Source organism: Dinoponera quadriceps, unplaced genomic scaffold (genome assembly GCF_001313825.1).
Source record: "Dinoponera quadriceps isolate SergipeBrazil2010 unplaced genomic scaffold, ASM131382v1 scaffold1658, whole genome shotgun sequence".
In the NCBI taxonomy this organism is placed as follows: Eukaryota; Metazoa; Arthropoda; class Insecta; order Hymenoptera; family Formicidae; genus Dinoponera; species Dinoponera quadriceps.
Window position 1 is genome coordinate 524,073 of NW_014555920.1, and position 15,273 is coordinate 539,345.

Below are 15,273 nucleotides of genomic sequence, written 5' to 3' on the forward strand. Positions count from 1 at the left end.
GGGGGGGGGGAGATTCGATTTCGAAGTAACGTTACAACGATTACATCCTCGATAAAATATTTCGTTGCGGCCGATTCACGCCTTCGGACATGTGTATTAACCACGAGCAGCTCACTCGAAGCGCTCATAACTCCGCGGCGGCGTCGATTCCGATTTCGTAGATACGCCGTGCGTTTCGGGACAGATCGGGCGGCAGATGGGACTGCCCGGGCACGATTCGATTTCGATCTCTCGCTCTCGATCCCATAAATATCAGGGCGAGGCAGCCCGCCGGATAATTACGTATCGCGGCGTATACGTGGGGCGGAGAACGTGGCGCGTTCAATAGGCACCGATATTATGCCTATACGTAGTCGCGGCACGCTTGACCTCCTGACACCCGAGATGATATAATAATAATTGTTGTATATCGGTAACCACATTCGCGCGCGCACAGATCCATTGGCAAGGAGAAAGAGGTGGAGAGACAGAGAGCGAAAAAGAACGAAGTCATTGGCACGGCGACTCTCTTCTTCTCTCTCTCTCTCGCTCTCGGGGAACGAAGGACCCAGATACTACTCAGGGTGGCCCGATATATACAGGGTGGAGCACTTAACTCGCACTTCTCACTCGAGAGATACTGCCCGAGCGTTAAGAAGTTATTAAGGCCGAGGGCTGCGCGGGTCAACGTGTGCAAGGCCGAAACCGAAGAGTTACTCCCTAGTACGAGATCGGTTGCAAGTGGCCGGTGAAATATATTGGCATCTCTCTCTCTCTCTCTCTCTTTCTTCCTTCCTTCCTCCCTCCTTCTCTCTGCGGCTCGAACTTTTATTGTATCAAAAATTATTAACGCTCGATGCTCTACGTTCTTCTCGTCGTTTTTCTGCATTCTCGTTTCTGCGAGCGATCGTTATTATTTCTTTCTTAATCCCCGACGATAATTTCGACATGTCAAAATACGAACGTGTGTGTGAATTACGCGTGAACTCGTTGCTACCTTAATGAAGATTCGAGCCCGATGGTATTGTCGCTCTCTAATTGTTAAATTTTAACAAAATATTAAATAATTAAATGTTAAATATGTACAATATGTTGGATTCTATCGGATTGCATTCATCCTTCAACCTAGCTCGGCACGAAGAAATCCGCAAAGCGGCACGTGAAGTCTCCTCCGGTCACGAAGTGAGAACTGCAAGACTACTCGTATTTTTTATCCGACTCTTCAGCTGCAACGTGCAGGAAGAAAGAGAACAAGAAGAAGAAGGAGAAGAAGAAGAAGAGGCGCCCTCTGACGCGTTTAATCTCTCTTCCACGCTGTTCGGCGTTTTGATCTCGTTCCACGAAGAAAATCCCAGTTCTCGTCAGCCGTTCTCCCTCTCCTCCCTTTTTCTCATCGCGGAGAACAACGGACGAGGCTGCATACGGGGGAAAAAAGAAGAAACGAAGGAGAAGAACGAGCGCGCTTCCAGTCGCCGCGTATCGCGAGGCAAGTGTAAGCGTACGGAGAGTAGAGAGAACGAGAGAGAACGAGTGAAGAAGAGGGGTCTCAGTCGGAGTCGTGTGGAGTAAAACGATGATCGGCCGGTTTGAAATACGTGGCCATTAACGGCCATAACCATTACCGATTCGACAGAATTGTGAGGTTAGCGTGGCCCGATCCCCCTACGTGCTTTACTTACCTGTCAAGAAATTAGCATATTATCTGAACGGTGGCTCCGCTGCCTCCGATTCTCCTATGGGAGAACCGCCGCTCTCTTTCTCTCTGGCCATTTCCTCCACATCCCTCCCCGGTCCCCCTTTTCCACCTTCTCTTCGTTTTACCCCTCTGATTCCCCTTTCGCTTTCGGAAGTCTTCTCGAGGTGCTCGCGGATCGCGACGTCATTACGGTCGTTAAAGCGAGAATAAGCTCGGAATAATTAAAACTCCGATAAGCCCTGGGCCGCTCCCTCACCCCGCGACGTTTGACGAAACGTTCCCATCTCAGAGGCGAGTTCGTTACCTGTCGGTAGCCACTTGACGCTTTAATTAACCGTCAGTATTTCGCGAATCAACGTTGCTCGTAACGGTGGGAGGATGAGTGACGTTGAATAAATAAAATTCGAATGTAATTCCTTTATTCGTGCGTTTATTCGTTTATTTTTATTTCCGATTAAGGTACTAAAATTTTTTTTATTTTCCGGTAATTACGATATAAAGAGAAATATTTCACTCATACATGACAAGAGAAATCTCACGTATTTAAATGACGTGAGGATTTTCACATATTGTCTAAGGAAGATTAGTAGAATCTAGAATTTTTATTAATTTAATTGAATTTGTATTGATACGAGTATTACACCGCAAATCCAAATGTGTCATTTTTACAAATATCTAAAAACGAATCGTTTGACTGAACTTTTTACATGTTTCTTGCCGTTTTATGCCATTCAAGACGTTTAGTCGCGTTAAATTATAAGTTAATATGTCCGTATTAAATGACTTCTTTTCTGTATTTATTCGGAAAACAGATCGGAGCGGGAGCCCTGATCGAAAAGCGTCGCGATTCTCTCGATTCTTCGCATCGAGATTTAGCGGCCGTATTAATTTCCAAGTTGGCTTCGTTCCCAAGCAAACCCAGTAAACGAACCGATTCTCGCGCTTTGACGGTCGCGAGAGAAGAGGCGATCGGGCCAGGTGCCGGCGGAAAGTCTCGCTCGGCAACGAGAGGAGATCGTTCGGGGCCGAGAGAGCCGACAATTACGGTCGGTGGTGGCGCAGTTTCCTCGAAACTTCGCCGTTGACCCGTCGTCCGGTCGTAATCAGCGAAACCGAGGTATATCCGCGGCCGGTACTCGCGAGCCGACTGTCGAAAGCCGGAAAGGTAAACACGAAGTCGCGAAATAGCAATGGCAAAACCAGGCTCCAAGCGGCCTTATAAACGGGTAAGAAGCGCGGGAGCGTTTCTACGTAGTCGCTGTTGCGCTCGGCTCTCCGCGCGATCATCGTCACTCGTAAAACTAACTGCCGCTTGCTCAACGATTATCTCTTATTCTTCCAGCTTTCGAGCGGTTTCCAGTCCGAGGCCGACCTCTCTCTTTCTCTTCCTTCATTTCTCTCTCTTTCTCCCTTTCCGTTTCACTTCTTCCTTTTCCCATCTCTCCGGGGCAGTAAACGCCTCGGGACGAAGGGGAATCGGCCGAACGGGTGGCTGGTGCCTTTCTATGAAGCTGTTAACTTCTCGCAAATGTACGCGTTACCGGCTCGTTGCGGTCGTGCGAAACTAACCGCCGATTTCTTAGCTCCTTTAACCTTCCTCCGTGCCCCTGAACACGATTACATTGTTAAACAGCGCGCCGGCCTCCGTTGGGGGTAGCCTTCGGCCTGAGTGAGCATCGTTCGTAGCTGGTGTCGATACGGTGTTGATCGTTATTGCGTTGTGTAACAAGATGATGTTGTTAACACGAAGAGAAGTGAAAAGATCGCTTTTACAGGGTAGTTCGTATTAATTCGTGGCTACTCTCTTCACTTCGCGAGATTCTTTGGTTAATTTGAGATCGCCTCAAGTGGTCTTAATGGTAACGCAATAAGTGAGTCAGTCCTATTCCCCCGCGTATCGCAACTTCGGGCAATAAAGCCGAAATTGTTTAACGTAAACGAACGTAATTGGATCTCGGAGGCACGAAACGCGAAAGAAAGACCACGGTAGCATCTTACGGCATCGCAGAACTTAATGGGGTTAACCCCAGCTAACCCACGTATAATTAAAAACAGAAAATGATCCGCGGCGAATCGGTATTATTGATCCGGAGAATTTTACGTCATCGTCTTCGAGAGCCGCGGTAATACCCGTGCTTTAATTTGGCAGACACCTTCCGTCTAGCGCACAAGTATTTCGTGATTTATTGCTTCGCAAAATTGAAACTTTATATATTAGAAGCGTTCTCTTATTTTCAAAAGTGGAAACTTTCACTAAAACATTTGCACTCGACTTCTCATGGCCCAATATTGAGAATTTATCTACATTTTTAAATTGTTATTTAAAAATGCACACTTTCCGTATCATTGCATATTTTTCAGGTCAACTAATTTTGTTAATTCTTTTTAATATCAATTTAATATTTAAAGACGATCTTGAACGGCACTTAAGAGAGGCGATACTTTAAATAAATGGATGGACATCTGAACAATGTTCCTATAAATCGAGTTCAATAAGGAGACAAGTGACAAGAGTACAGGCATCAAGATATGGTAACGGCACCGAAAGAGCAGATACGCATCCGCGCGATCAGTGCCACGCGTAATGCGTATCATTGGCCGGTCCTCGTAAACACGAGTGCAAAAAACAATTATTAAGCGGAGATTGAAGAGAACGGCAGTCGGCCGTCAAGTCGGAGAAGTAGTGAGCTGACGCGAGGGGCGAGGACAAGGACGAGGATCTTTAGCGTGGATCCCACGGCCGTTCCCGCTCCTTTAGTTTCGGCCGCAGCGGAACATCCTTCGCGCGCGCGCGCGCGCACACGGATATTAACGCACCGATCGTAAGAATCGAATTTACCTCGGCTACGCCCGTAAATTAGAGCAAATCCGGACCTCAACGCTGCCTGGCGTCCAGCCCTGGAACGCTTTAGCTAACGAGGCACTTTTGTTTTCGAGTCGTTCAACTTTCCTACAACGAGGTTCGATGTTACTTTGAACGCACACTGATAGTAAATTATAATTACCTCTGGTGCCAACCAGATTTTATGGTAGTAGCAACATGCACATAAGATTATTACTATTGACACTATAATAACACTGATTTATTTTCATGGTTGAAATAAAAAATCTAGCATATTGGAGACTGAAGATTACGGGTTAAGGATTGTGACTTGAGCGATCGGGACTCATCGAATTCCAATTTCTAATCCGCAATCCGCAATCTCCAATAGCCAGTCTGATACGGGCTTGGGGAAATCGCATGTCGCAAATTGCACGAATCGCAGGGGCACCTTTAGCTCGGAACGCGGATTACGGGCTCGGGGATGTCAACGGCGATGCGACCAGTACATCGATCTCCCGCGGCTCCCGACGCGTGATCGAACAATTTCTCACGATTATACGTAGCATATCGATTTCCGCGCATCGCCGTTACGACGGCATTTGAATAATGAAAGCGCGGTTACGTTTCGGCGGACGTGGTGCGTCACTCGCCCGCCGCTGCGAGAGAGCAATAGGAACGATAATTAATACCATTAATTTCTCTTCGGCAAGTCGGCCTAACGACCGGCCTGTCCCCCCGGAACAATGCGCGCGCTTCTCGAGTGTGCCGGCGATATAACGCTTTTGCCCGTTGCATTCGCGATAATTGGCTGGCGGGAATTTTACGACGGTCGCGATCGCGGTGCGCGCTCGGACGATTGATAGCGCTTACGTCGTTTATTCGCCGTTGTAGGTCCGCGTGCATTAATAAAATGGATTAAATTGATCGAGGCGAATTAACACATCGTACGCGCGCGCGGATAAGTTCCCGAAAGAAGAAAGCCCGTATGACAGAAATAACGTGTAGACGCGTATGATATGAGGGTCGTCTTTAGATCTGTTCGCCTCGCGGTGAGATCAAAGATTTAACGAAATTGGACAACGAGTACTCGTCATACACTTGACGTCGAGCGTCTTGAAATACTCAGAATCGCTAATTCGTGCCTTCGTCGTCGACGCTGTCGGTCAGTGCTCGTGCTATCGGGTGTTCTTAAAATAGTGCCGTCCAACTGACCAGTGGAATTTTTATTCCTGCAGAAATGACGAGCCGGGCGATAGCACTTTGTTTCTAATACACGCAGCATATCGTTTATCTAAATATTCTTAATAATCATAAGAATTTGAATAATTATCAATATAAAGGAAAAGTCATTCACGGTAAATGGGCATATGTGGCCATGTTAGAAGATAAATCAACACGAAGGTGTATTCATAGAAAGATTCATTAATCGATGTTATTACAGGACGTCCCAAACTTTTCTTCCAATCGCTCATGCAAAGATAAATGAGTTAAACTGAACGGAAAAATTCTCTGCCATTTTGCAAACAACCGCGTAAAATGATTCTCGACATTTGAATCGGCCACGAAAACCCCGAGAAATCCATGAATCCTTTCGTCTGAGAGAATCTCTCTACGTACACACTTACATTCACTGTGAATCGAAGAAGGGGCACCGCTAGCGGGGAAGACGACTGGTATGGGGATCGGAGAGGGGAACGTCGCGAACGCGATCGAGGAGTGGGTTAGACTACCACCACCACCGCGGAATTGCATATTTATAAAATGCAAATTCTAATTGCGGTAATAGGAACGCGAAATTAATGATTGCATTTAAAACGCTTTATCAGCCCGCGGCACATTTTAACTCACGTAATAAGCACCGCATACAGACGTACACGTGCACACGCGTTAAGCCCGTACATCTCACGTACACATACACAACAGTCACGTGTGTTTTATCATGCTACTGCGCGTCCACACGGCTTACTCGGCACACGTGTCTTTATGTGTGGTCGCACGTAGAAAATAATAACACAGACAGTAGCCGAGGTAGAACCCAACCGGGGCACCATTATACTCACCGGTACACACGTACGGATAAGTTGTGCTATTACACCGACATAGAACGCTGATAATTACACATTCCTAATTAGCGTAATTGACGGTATAATCGAACTCAGTATATACACCTTCGACCTTTGCAGACCGCTCGTCCTCTTTTATTCACCTCGTTTTGGAAAGGGGCTACCACGTCGAAATAATTTTTCTCCTTTCCTTCCCGAGACTGATATATTTTAATAACGATATGACGATATATGATATATTTTAGTATACGAGGGGCGAAAAGGGAAGCGTTTTGATGATGTGGAGGCGGTAAAAACAGCTTCGCAAAAAGCACTGGACGATATCAAAGTTGAAGAGTTCCAGAGATGCTTCAAACAGTGGGAAAAAAGACTTGACAAGTGCATCGCATCTAATGGAGAATATTTTGAAGGTGACTGAAGGAATTTTATAAGAAAGTTAATAAATAAAGTTTTTATACAAAAAATCCGGTTTTTTTGGGTCCCCCCTCGTATATTTAGTCGTTCCGATTTGTTTTCACGAGAGGGCGACGCGCGTGTCCTGTTTTGGTCGATAATTTCGATAGAGAATACATTGATATCAACTGAAGCAAACCCTCGAGATGTTTAAGTTGATCATAGTTTGCGTAGAAAAAAATTCGTCTTAAACGAAGATAAATATTCTCATATATAAGCAAGAATATTATCATATTTTTAGAAGATTTTAGAAGATTTTCAGTCTTGAATTGAGTTCAAGTAATACTTGTATCAATACAAATTCAATAAAATCGGGACTGAAATTTTTCTATGGAAATTATAATACTTTTGTTTATACATAACAATATTCTTGATTTAACTAATTTTTGTCTGCATAGTGATGCTAATAGTCAGCATGTACTGTCTCTGTAATAACGATGCCGATGTAAATCAAATATTTCTGCATTCGGCTATCCGAGTGTCCGTACAATTTCAAAAATATCCAAGTATCCAATAATCCAGATAATTTCAGAAACACCGAGGTATCTGCATACTTAGATAAAACTCGAAATATTGGAGCGCCTAGAATTGATACCATTAGTACGTGAGTGTGACTGATCGTGATACCTGATTTTCCACATCTCATGCCTCCGAGTCTCTACGCGCGAATAATTTCCACGCACATTTCGCTCACGTGTCAGAAATAAATTGGAGAAATCACGTAACGATACATGTACAAATAGTACCACCCTCGAGAATACTACTAATCTACGTGCCATAATTTAACGCGCTAGGGCGAGTTTCCGATAACGTCGGCCGGTTCTCGGGTGGAAAGCGAGCTGAAGCTGTCGGACGACCGCGCTCCGTTTTCGCGAAAAATGGAAAAGTATTTTTGTTATCGTCTCGCTGCGAGCGAGCCGGCGACCACCCGCCCATTGGGCGGGACTTCGCATTTCGCGACGCTTTCGCTTCGGGGTACGTAAACAGTCGGTGAATGTGCGTTGTAGGGTTAGCTTGGCAGCCGGCCACGCCTACCGGGCGGAGAGAACTTTCGCACAACCGTACACTCGACGTATTACGTCGCCCGATACCGGAAGGAGAGCTTTCGTTATTTTCTGTGAAAACACACCTTGCGTTCGCTCCAAGTTCGCCCTTTTCTTTCCTTCTCGTTCCTATGGGAAACAGCCGATCCTGCCACTCGCTGCAACGTCGCGTCACCGAGCGCGAGTGTCTCGCACGATTTGCCAAATGTTCCTTGGAAATGTCGAGAAAGGAAGTCTCGATGTATTTTCTCCACTATTTTGAGAATTTTAGCAATTAATAAATCAAAACAGAGCCCGCAGAATCGCTTTAGCGTATCTTGAAATTGCCGCATCGCGCCCATTCATTAGTTATTTTCTCCTAGTTAATTCTTTTTTTCCTGTTGTTCCATTTTATTTATTATATGTAGTATAGAAACGTTAATCGGTTGATGTTTATATGCATATTGCATAGCGGTGAATAAGTAGATACTTCACGCGTTATGGTCCAGTGAAATTTCAGCAGTCCATATTTCACATTGGCTAATCGCAGCGTGCGTTGATTTAAACGGGAACCCACCGTGGTTTGGTTTACGCACGTGAAAGCAATTATTCATATACGCACCTTGTGTGTACTCTTAATTTAATTTATGCCGGAAGAGGTTTTTGTACTGCCTAGAGGAACAGAGCGTCTGCCGCTTTACGTTCATTAGCGATTTTCCGGCTTTTTTCCGGCTGCGTGCATTGCGTATCAACTCGAAACGTAATTATAAGCGTGCATCTGAATATAGACGTCACGAACGAACACAACGAGAGCGTGTTCATCTTCCACATGCGGCCGCCGCTGAGGTATGCAATTTATCTAACCGTAAATCGAAACGTTGCTACCGTTCGCGAGTTATCTGGTTAGAGAACTTTCGTGTCTGGTGTGTGTGCCCGCGCGTTTGTGTGTATGTGTGTATTTAGAAGCAATAGAACAGTATCTACACGCAAGTGCATAAACGCCTTTCAACCAGCACAATCAGTGTCACATTTCATAGCTCGAAGACAATAGAGCAGCACGTTTTAGGGGAGACCGGAGCAGGTTCGGTAACTTTTCCAAATTTCGGTGTTGAAACTTTCCAGACAACTAATCGTCGTGATTTACCAAATAAATATGATTGTGCACATTGAGAAATGTACGTTTAAAACTATTTAGTAACAAGTGAGAGGTTATTTGTAACATATTTTCGATAGTCGGAATATAACGCACATATGTTAAAAGAACACATGTTAAAAGATCACATTATATGTGATAAGGGACAAACATCAATATATTCCTTTAACATTTAACACACACATAAATATGTTCCTTTAACATACGTGTGTTAATTTAAATGTCAGTATGTTAAAAGTGTAAACGTCTTAACACGCTTCAAACATATTACTGATAACAAACTTCATTTTGCAGTATAGTATATATGTTCTAAAACGAACATTTTGCGACTCCTTTCGCACTGTTTCATAATAAATATATAAACGAAACATTTTACTAACCTGACCCTCATTTGTGTGTGTGTGTGTGTGTGTGTGTGTGAACTCGTCCCAGTCTCCTCTATATTTTCCTCTGCGTCCAAACTCTAGAGAGCAGTGCGCAAAAATCGAACTCGTTCGAAACGATTTTTTCAATATTCAAACATATTCAAGAATAATACGTAAACAGACAGCAGATATAAACAGCGCACGCGTCCATACATATGCGTAATATTTAACAGGCTCTCTCTTCAGAACAGAATCGCCCTCTTATTTTGTCAACGTTCATTATGCAAGCAGGGCGTGTCGATCAGTTTAGACCGATCTTACAGGCATGCTGATAGCGCTAACAGCCACCGTTAAGAGAGGGAGATAACATATCCGTTTATTAATCTGCCGATGTGGGCCGCGAGTGGCTGGCTGGCTTTACGCAAAACTGGAAGCGTGCAGGTGCAACGACGGCTAACACGCCGCATACGTTCGTTAATTAACGCGGCCTTCCCCACCTTTCTCGTTAACGGCCGATAAGTATCTCGGCGATTAATAGGGGATACCCGGTTTCTTCTGACGCGTACGTACGAATGATCGCAATTTAAGGAAAAGAAAGAGTAGCGCGCGTGTCCACAAGAAAGACGTGTCGGGCAAGGAGGAAAGGAAATTGAGAGAAGGGATCTCGATAGTCCCGGAAGTAACGGATCGAAGCGATCGTAACGACGGTGTACGCTTTTCTGCACGGTGTTTATGTCACACGTGGCGTTGTTCGTCCGGCGCAGGATGTACGCGTCGGTTTTGTACGTCGAGTGCGTGCGATGCACGCATCAGGACGTCGCTATATTGCCGCGTAAAATCACCTTTCGTATCCGCATTTTAATCAAAGAAAATCTCGCATTTTGATTCTTATCGGGTAGTTCGCGAAGTTCTCGCTGGAAAATTGTAACTGTCCGGATGCGTGAAGATACGTTTAGTTTAAAGAGAGTTAACTACGAAATGATTCTTTGCTCTTGACCGAACTGCCTCATGCATTGAAATCACCAGAGAGTATTCGTCTCGAGGACGATTGGATGCTGGTACATCGAAGGGGTGGCATTGGATTGGCCGCGCGGAGAATGACTCGTTATTTCTATAGACCGCTATTGGAGGTGAATATGGAAGACGATTGAGGGTGCAATGGCTCAACAGTATGAACATATTATTTGCGATGTATGAAAGAAGTATTATGATTTTACATATCTCAAGGCTTACACTGAAAAAAGGGATTTGGTGATAAATTTGAAATTTACCGAATATTTGCGGACCAAGGCTACCGATGTGCCGATGGCTAAATACGCATTCGAGGAAAAAATGGCAACCCCTCATTGATCAAAGAACACATTGCCTCGAGCTGCCGATTAACTCGCAAGGTACCTTGTACCCCAAGAACCGAGCACATCTCATTGTTGTGTCTCATTATGTGTCTCACAATCCTTACGGTTGCGCGAGGTGTTTACGGAGAAAAGCGCTCAACCGATTCTCCACGAGTCGTTATCGCGACATTTCCTCTCCCCTCCCACCTCTCTTTGTCATTCGCCTTCTTTCACGCTCGAGGAAACGCTCGTATCGCCGCGCAGCCGGATCGTTGTAAGAGAGAACCAGCAATTTCTCGCGTTCTTGCGCCGCCGTCGCGCCGCTCGCTTTCTTCGCACCGCCGGTAATCCAATTCGCCATTATATGGCCGCTTCTTTTCCGCAAATGGGCGCGGTTGCGCGCTGAGTAATTCACACCGGTCCCTTTTTCTGGGCTTTCCCTTCCCAAGGGAATGCGACCGACAACGGCCGCGCGACAACCCGCCGTCTTTTCGCGTGGAATTGTCGCGCGCATCGTCACGAGAGGCGTTACGAAGCGTCCTATAAACGTGATTAATCCGCGAACGTCCGCGTCACGAAGAGCGCGACAAGAAACGTTTCGCGAACGTATCCCCGTTTCCTATTCTACGAACTTGGCCGGACTACAGAGAAGAACAGTTTCCACCAAAGAGCTTTCTTGACGCTTAACTTTGCCACTCGGAATCATTTGACAAAATTATATCCACCCACCCGGTACGTCGCATGAAAATATTGAAGATAAAATTATACGAGAAAAATTTTCCAATATAAAACTACAAAATGCGTTCCAATGTAATTCGACGTAATTATCGCAAGGATTCTGTATAAAAAAAAAAAAAGAAGGAGAAAAAGAAACTTCTCCGACGTGGAATTAAACTACAGTCTTCTGAAAAAAAATGAGCTGGGTGTATTTATATTACTGTACTATACTGTATATATTACAAGATAGGTGTACTTATCATTATACTATCGAGGAGAACTTGTTAGTGTATGAAAATGTCCAGTACACGCTCAGTTTGCACGCATATGGCATATATAAACAGATTTAATATTTAATATATGCTACTATCAGAACAGACTGTCTCGAGATTACGGGATAAGCACTAAACGACAAGCCGAGAGATCGCGAGTGGTTTCACGGCTTCGTGGATGTCTGCCGATGCGATTTCCGTCGAAATCACCGGCGCCTTGCGGTCCGCGCACAACGCGGTAAATTTCCCGCGCGCCGACGTGACCGACACGCGCGAGCACGGCGGCGCGCGAAGCCGGGTATTAATATGCGCCAGCTCGGAAATAAATCCTCTTTACTCAGAACGAGCCCCACGATTTCCATATCCCCGCTCGTTGCCACGCGAAAAATATTTGCCGCCTGGGGCAATAAGAGGAAAACGAACGGCACACGAAAGAGACGGAACGAGAGGTAGAATGAGAAGAAGAACGACAGAGAATCGTGAATGAAAAAGCGGAAAGACGCGGAGCTCGAAGGATAGATAGATAGAAATAAGAATGAAGAAAGAAAGGGAGAGAGAGAAGGGGGCGAGGGAGGAACGGAGAAAACGAGAGGGGTGAATCGTGGCGTCGAGTAACGAAAATTATGAAAATTTCGGCATCGCGTACGACAAGATGGACGAGGACGATGTCGACGGCGGAGGAAACGCGGTGAGGAGGCGAAGGCCATTAGAATCTTTCGCAATTACCGAGCCGGATTAAATTAGTACCCCGAGGTTTCGCGTGTTCGCTAATGGCCTTAACTGTTTGTAAATGTAATCGTGGATCCTTACGTAGTCAGTTCATACGCGCACGGATGAGCGTATATATACATGTCGTGTGTGTGTGGGTGTGTGTGTATGGATGGGTGCACCAACGATCGCTGGTGTCTTAGATTGTACGACTCGTCCGTCCGTCGCACGGACTATCACGGTGATTCGTCTGCGTGAACAGCGGTTTGAAGGCGTAATGTATGTAAACAGGCCGCGTCTTTCGTCGTTTCGCGTCTTTCTTCTTATTCCGTTCGTTCCGCTTTTTCTCTCTCATCTAACTGAGAGTCGAGTTACCTTTGACACCGTCCTCTGACGTGAGAAAACAACCGATGAAGTCCCGAGGCAACAACGTTAGGCAACATCATCGGTTTTACTTCATTACAATTGTCATCCATTTGGACTGAGAATAATCCTCATATATGTCTTATATATTTTTAATATGATAATTATTTTTGGTAAGATAATTAACTTATTTAATATAGGTTACATTTTGAGAAAAGTATCAAAGGCAGTCTTTACCGATCGAAGCTTCCGACATGTTCACGGCTCGTCTTAACTAAATTACCTGCCGCGTCACGGACAAACTTCAATATTTGTAGAAACTCCGCGAAATCACACGTAACGACTTACCTGAAACAGAAAAAGTCGAGATTATATTTTGTGGCGTTCTCCTTTCTGCCAGACTATTCGAGAATTAATATCTCTCGACAGGCATTAAATGTATAAAGATGCGTATTACATGGACGTAGTTTATTCTACGTTTTTTCTATTATTCATTATACTCGGTGTTCTTGTTCTCATTTTGCCCGATATACCGATAATTAATATTTTCTCGAGAAGTCTCTGAAGTGGCGGAAGTACCGGCGATAAGCTCGTCAGAGAGAACGCACGGATAAAATAATACAGACGTGCTTAACATCACGGAACATGTTCGGAAATTCTGCACAGTAATGCATCGATCTTATCCCCATTCGTTTAACTTAAAGCGCGTGCTCGCCCCTCCGAAACGCAATGGGACGCGATTGATGAAAGACGTCGGCGGGGAGGTTGTTGTTGATCGCGCGTGTCCCGGGCTGGCCTACCCGCTGATACCAGGAAGACTATATAAGACCGATAATAAATTATTTAATCGGCTGGTGGCATCGCGCCGTCCAAATGTGTTCCACGAGGTAAGTGATACATCATCGTTCCGCGACGTACAATTCGCCAAGTTTTATCGATCGCTTACACCACGATGCAGCGAATTTCCCGACAGATGGTAATCGTCGGGCACGACGGGTTCAATTCTTATCTCTCGTTTGAATTTTCAAGTGCGAGTCACCACCACCTTGAAAATTCAACGAGAGATAAGAATTGAGGTTGGCGGCGGCGATTGATTCACGAACGTTTCGTGGGGGATGAAATTTTCGACAAAAGGGAAGGGACTCGTAGGTAGATTATTTCGCGTCACAACGGCGGGACAATTCCGCGCGATGCAATTTGTCCCCGATGGAAAATATATTGGGGCAATCTCACCCCCGTGTCACGGTATATTGGATAACGTATGGCGCGACTCGGTAACATGACACGCGAATATACAGCGCGGCAATCACGGGCTCCTTAAGAATAAGGAGAGACGATATTATTTTACTTAATTTGCAAATTTTGCGTGCTAATATGCAATTGAAGAATAACTCGAATATTCAGTCTCTCGGTCTCCGTGTCGCGACGCACGAAATTTATGCATTTAATTAACTAACTTAATCCTCACGTTGCGCGGCGATAACGTTGAACGTCACGGGGAAAAAGAGTTGACGGGGGTATAAGAAATAGGTTCGCGACCTCAACCACGACAGGTGATATCGGCCTCAAGGATCCTTTATTAAATCCCTCAATCAGTTATCGCGCTGCATAATTCGTGAAATGAAATTACCCTCAAGTTACGACGGCAACTATATTTTTCTCTGACCTACATTAATATCAATAAATAAGCTTTCCGTCGAGGAAAAAGTTATTTTCATCTCTCTCTCTCTCTCTCTCTCTCTCCCTCTCTCTCACTCTTTTTCATATTCTTTATGTTTTCTATTATTTTTAAACTAATTTTGAGAGAAAAGAAACAATTACTTCGGAAATCCAGTCTCTCTAATCTACCATGGCGACGTGTGTTAGTCCATTTTCACAGATCGGTCGCTTTCGTTTCCGCGGTGGCGCGAGGTAGGGTGAAGAGGGATGATAGAAGGTGAAAAGAGAAAGAGAGAGAGAGAGGAGGTACTACTGATACCGGAGAGACTTATGTGCTCGAGCTTCACCATCGTAACCCACATCTTGACCGGAAATTAGCCGGGGAAAAATGAAGCCAGCCGCGCGCGCGGCTATCGACGAAAATCACCGTGGAAGGTATTCGCCATTTTTTCGCGTACACCATTCATCATTGTCCAGACGTTTACGTAACGAGTTCGGTGAGAGACCGCGGGGACTGAGTAAATATAAATTTAAATTTTGTCTCAATTTAATTTCGAGACTTGTCTCAACTTCTATTTCAATTACAAGACGATCCTAATTTAAGACTCATTTTTCTCATAAGTTCTGCTTTAAGTACGCGATAAATCATTCCGCTTTACCGAAAA

The 15,273-nt window shown here is 45.0% G+C and overlaps 1 protein-coding gene across 1 annotated transcript in view; it reads right to left on the bottom strand.

Annotated features, from left to right (window-relative positions):
• LOC106745752 overlaps positions 1-15,273 on the bottom strand; it is a 186,769-nt gene that overhangs the window by 147,555 nt on the left and 23,941 nt on the right. The window lies entirely within an intron of this gene.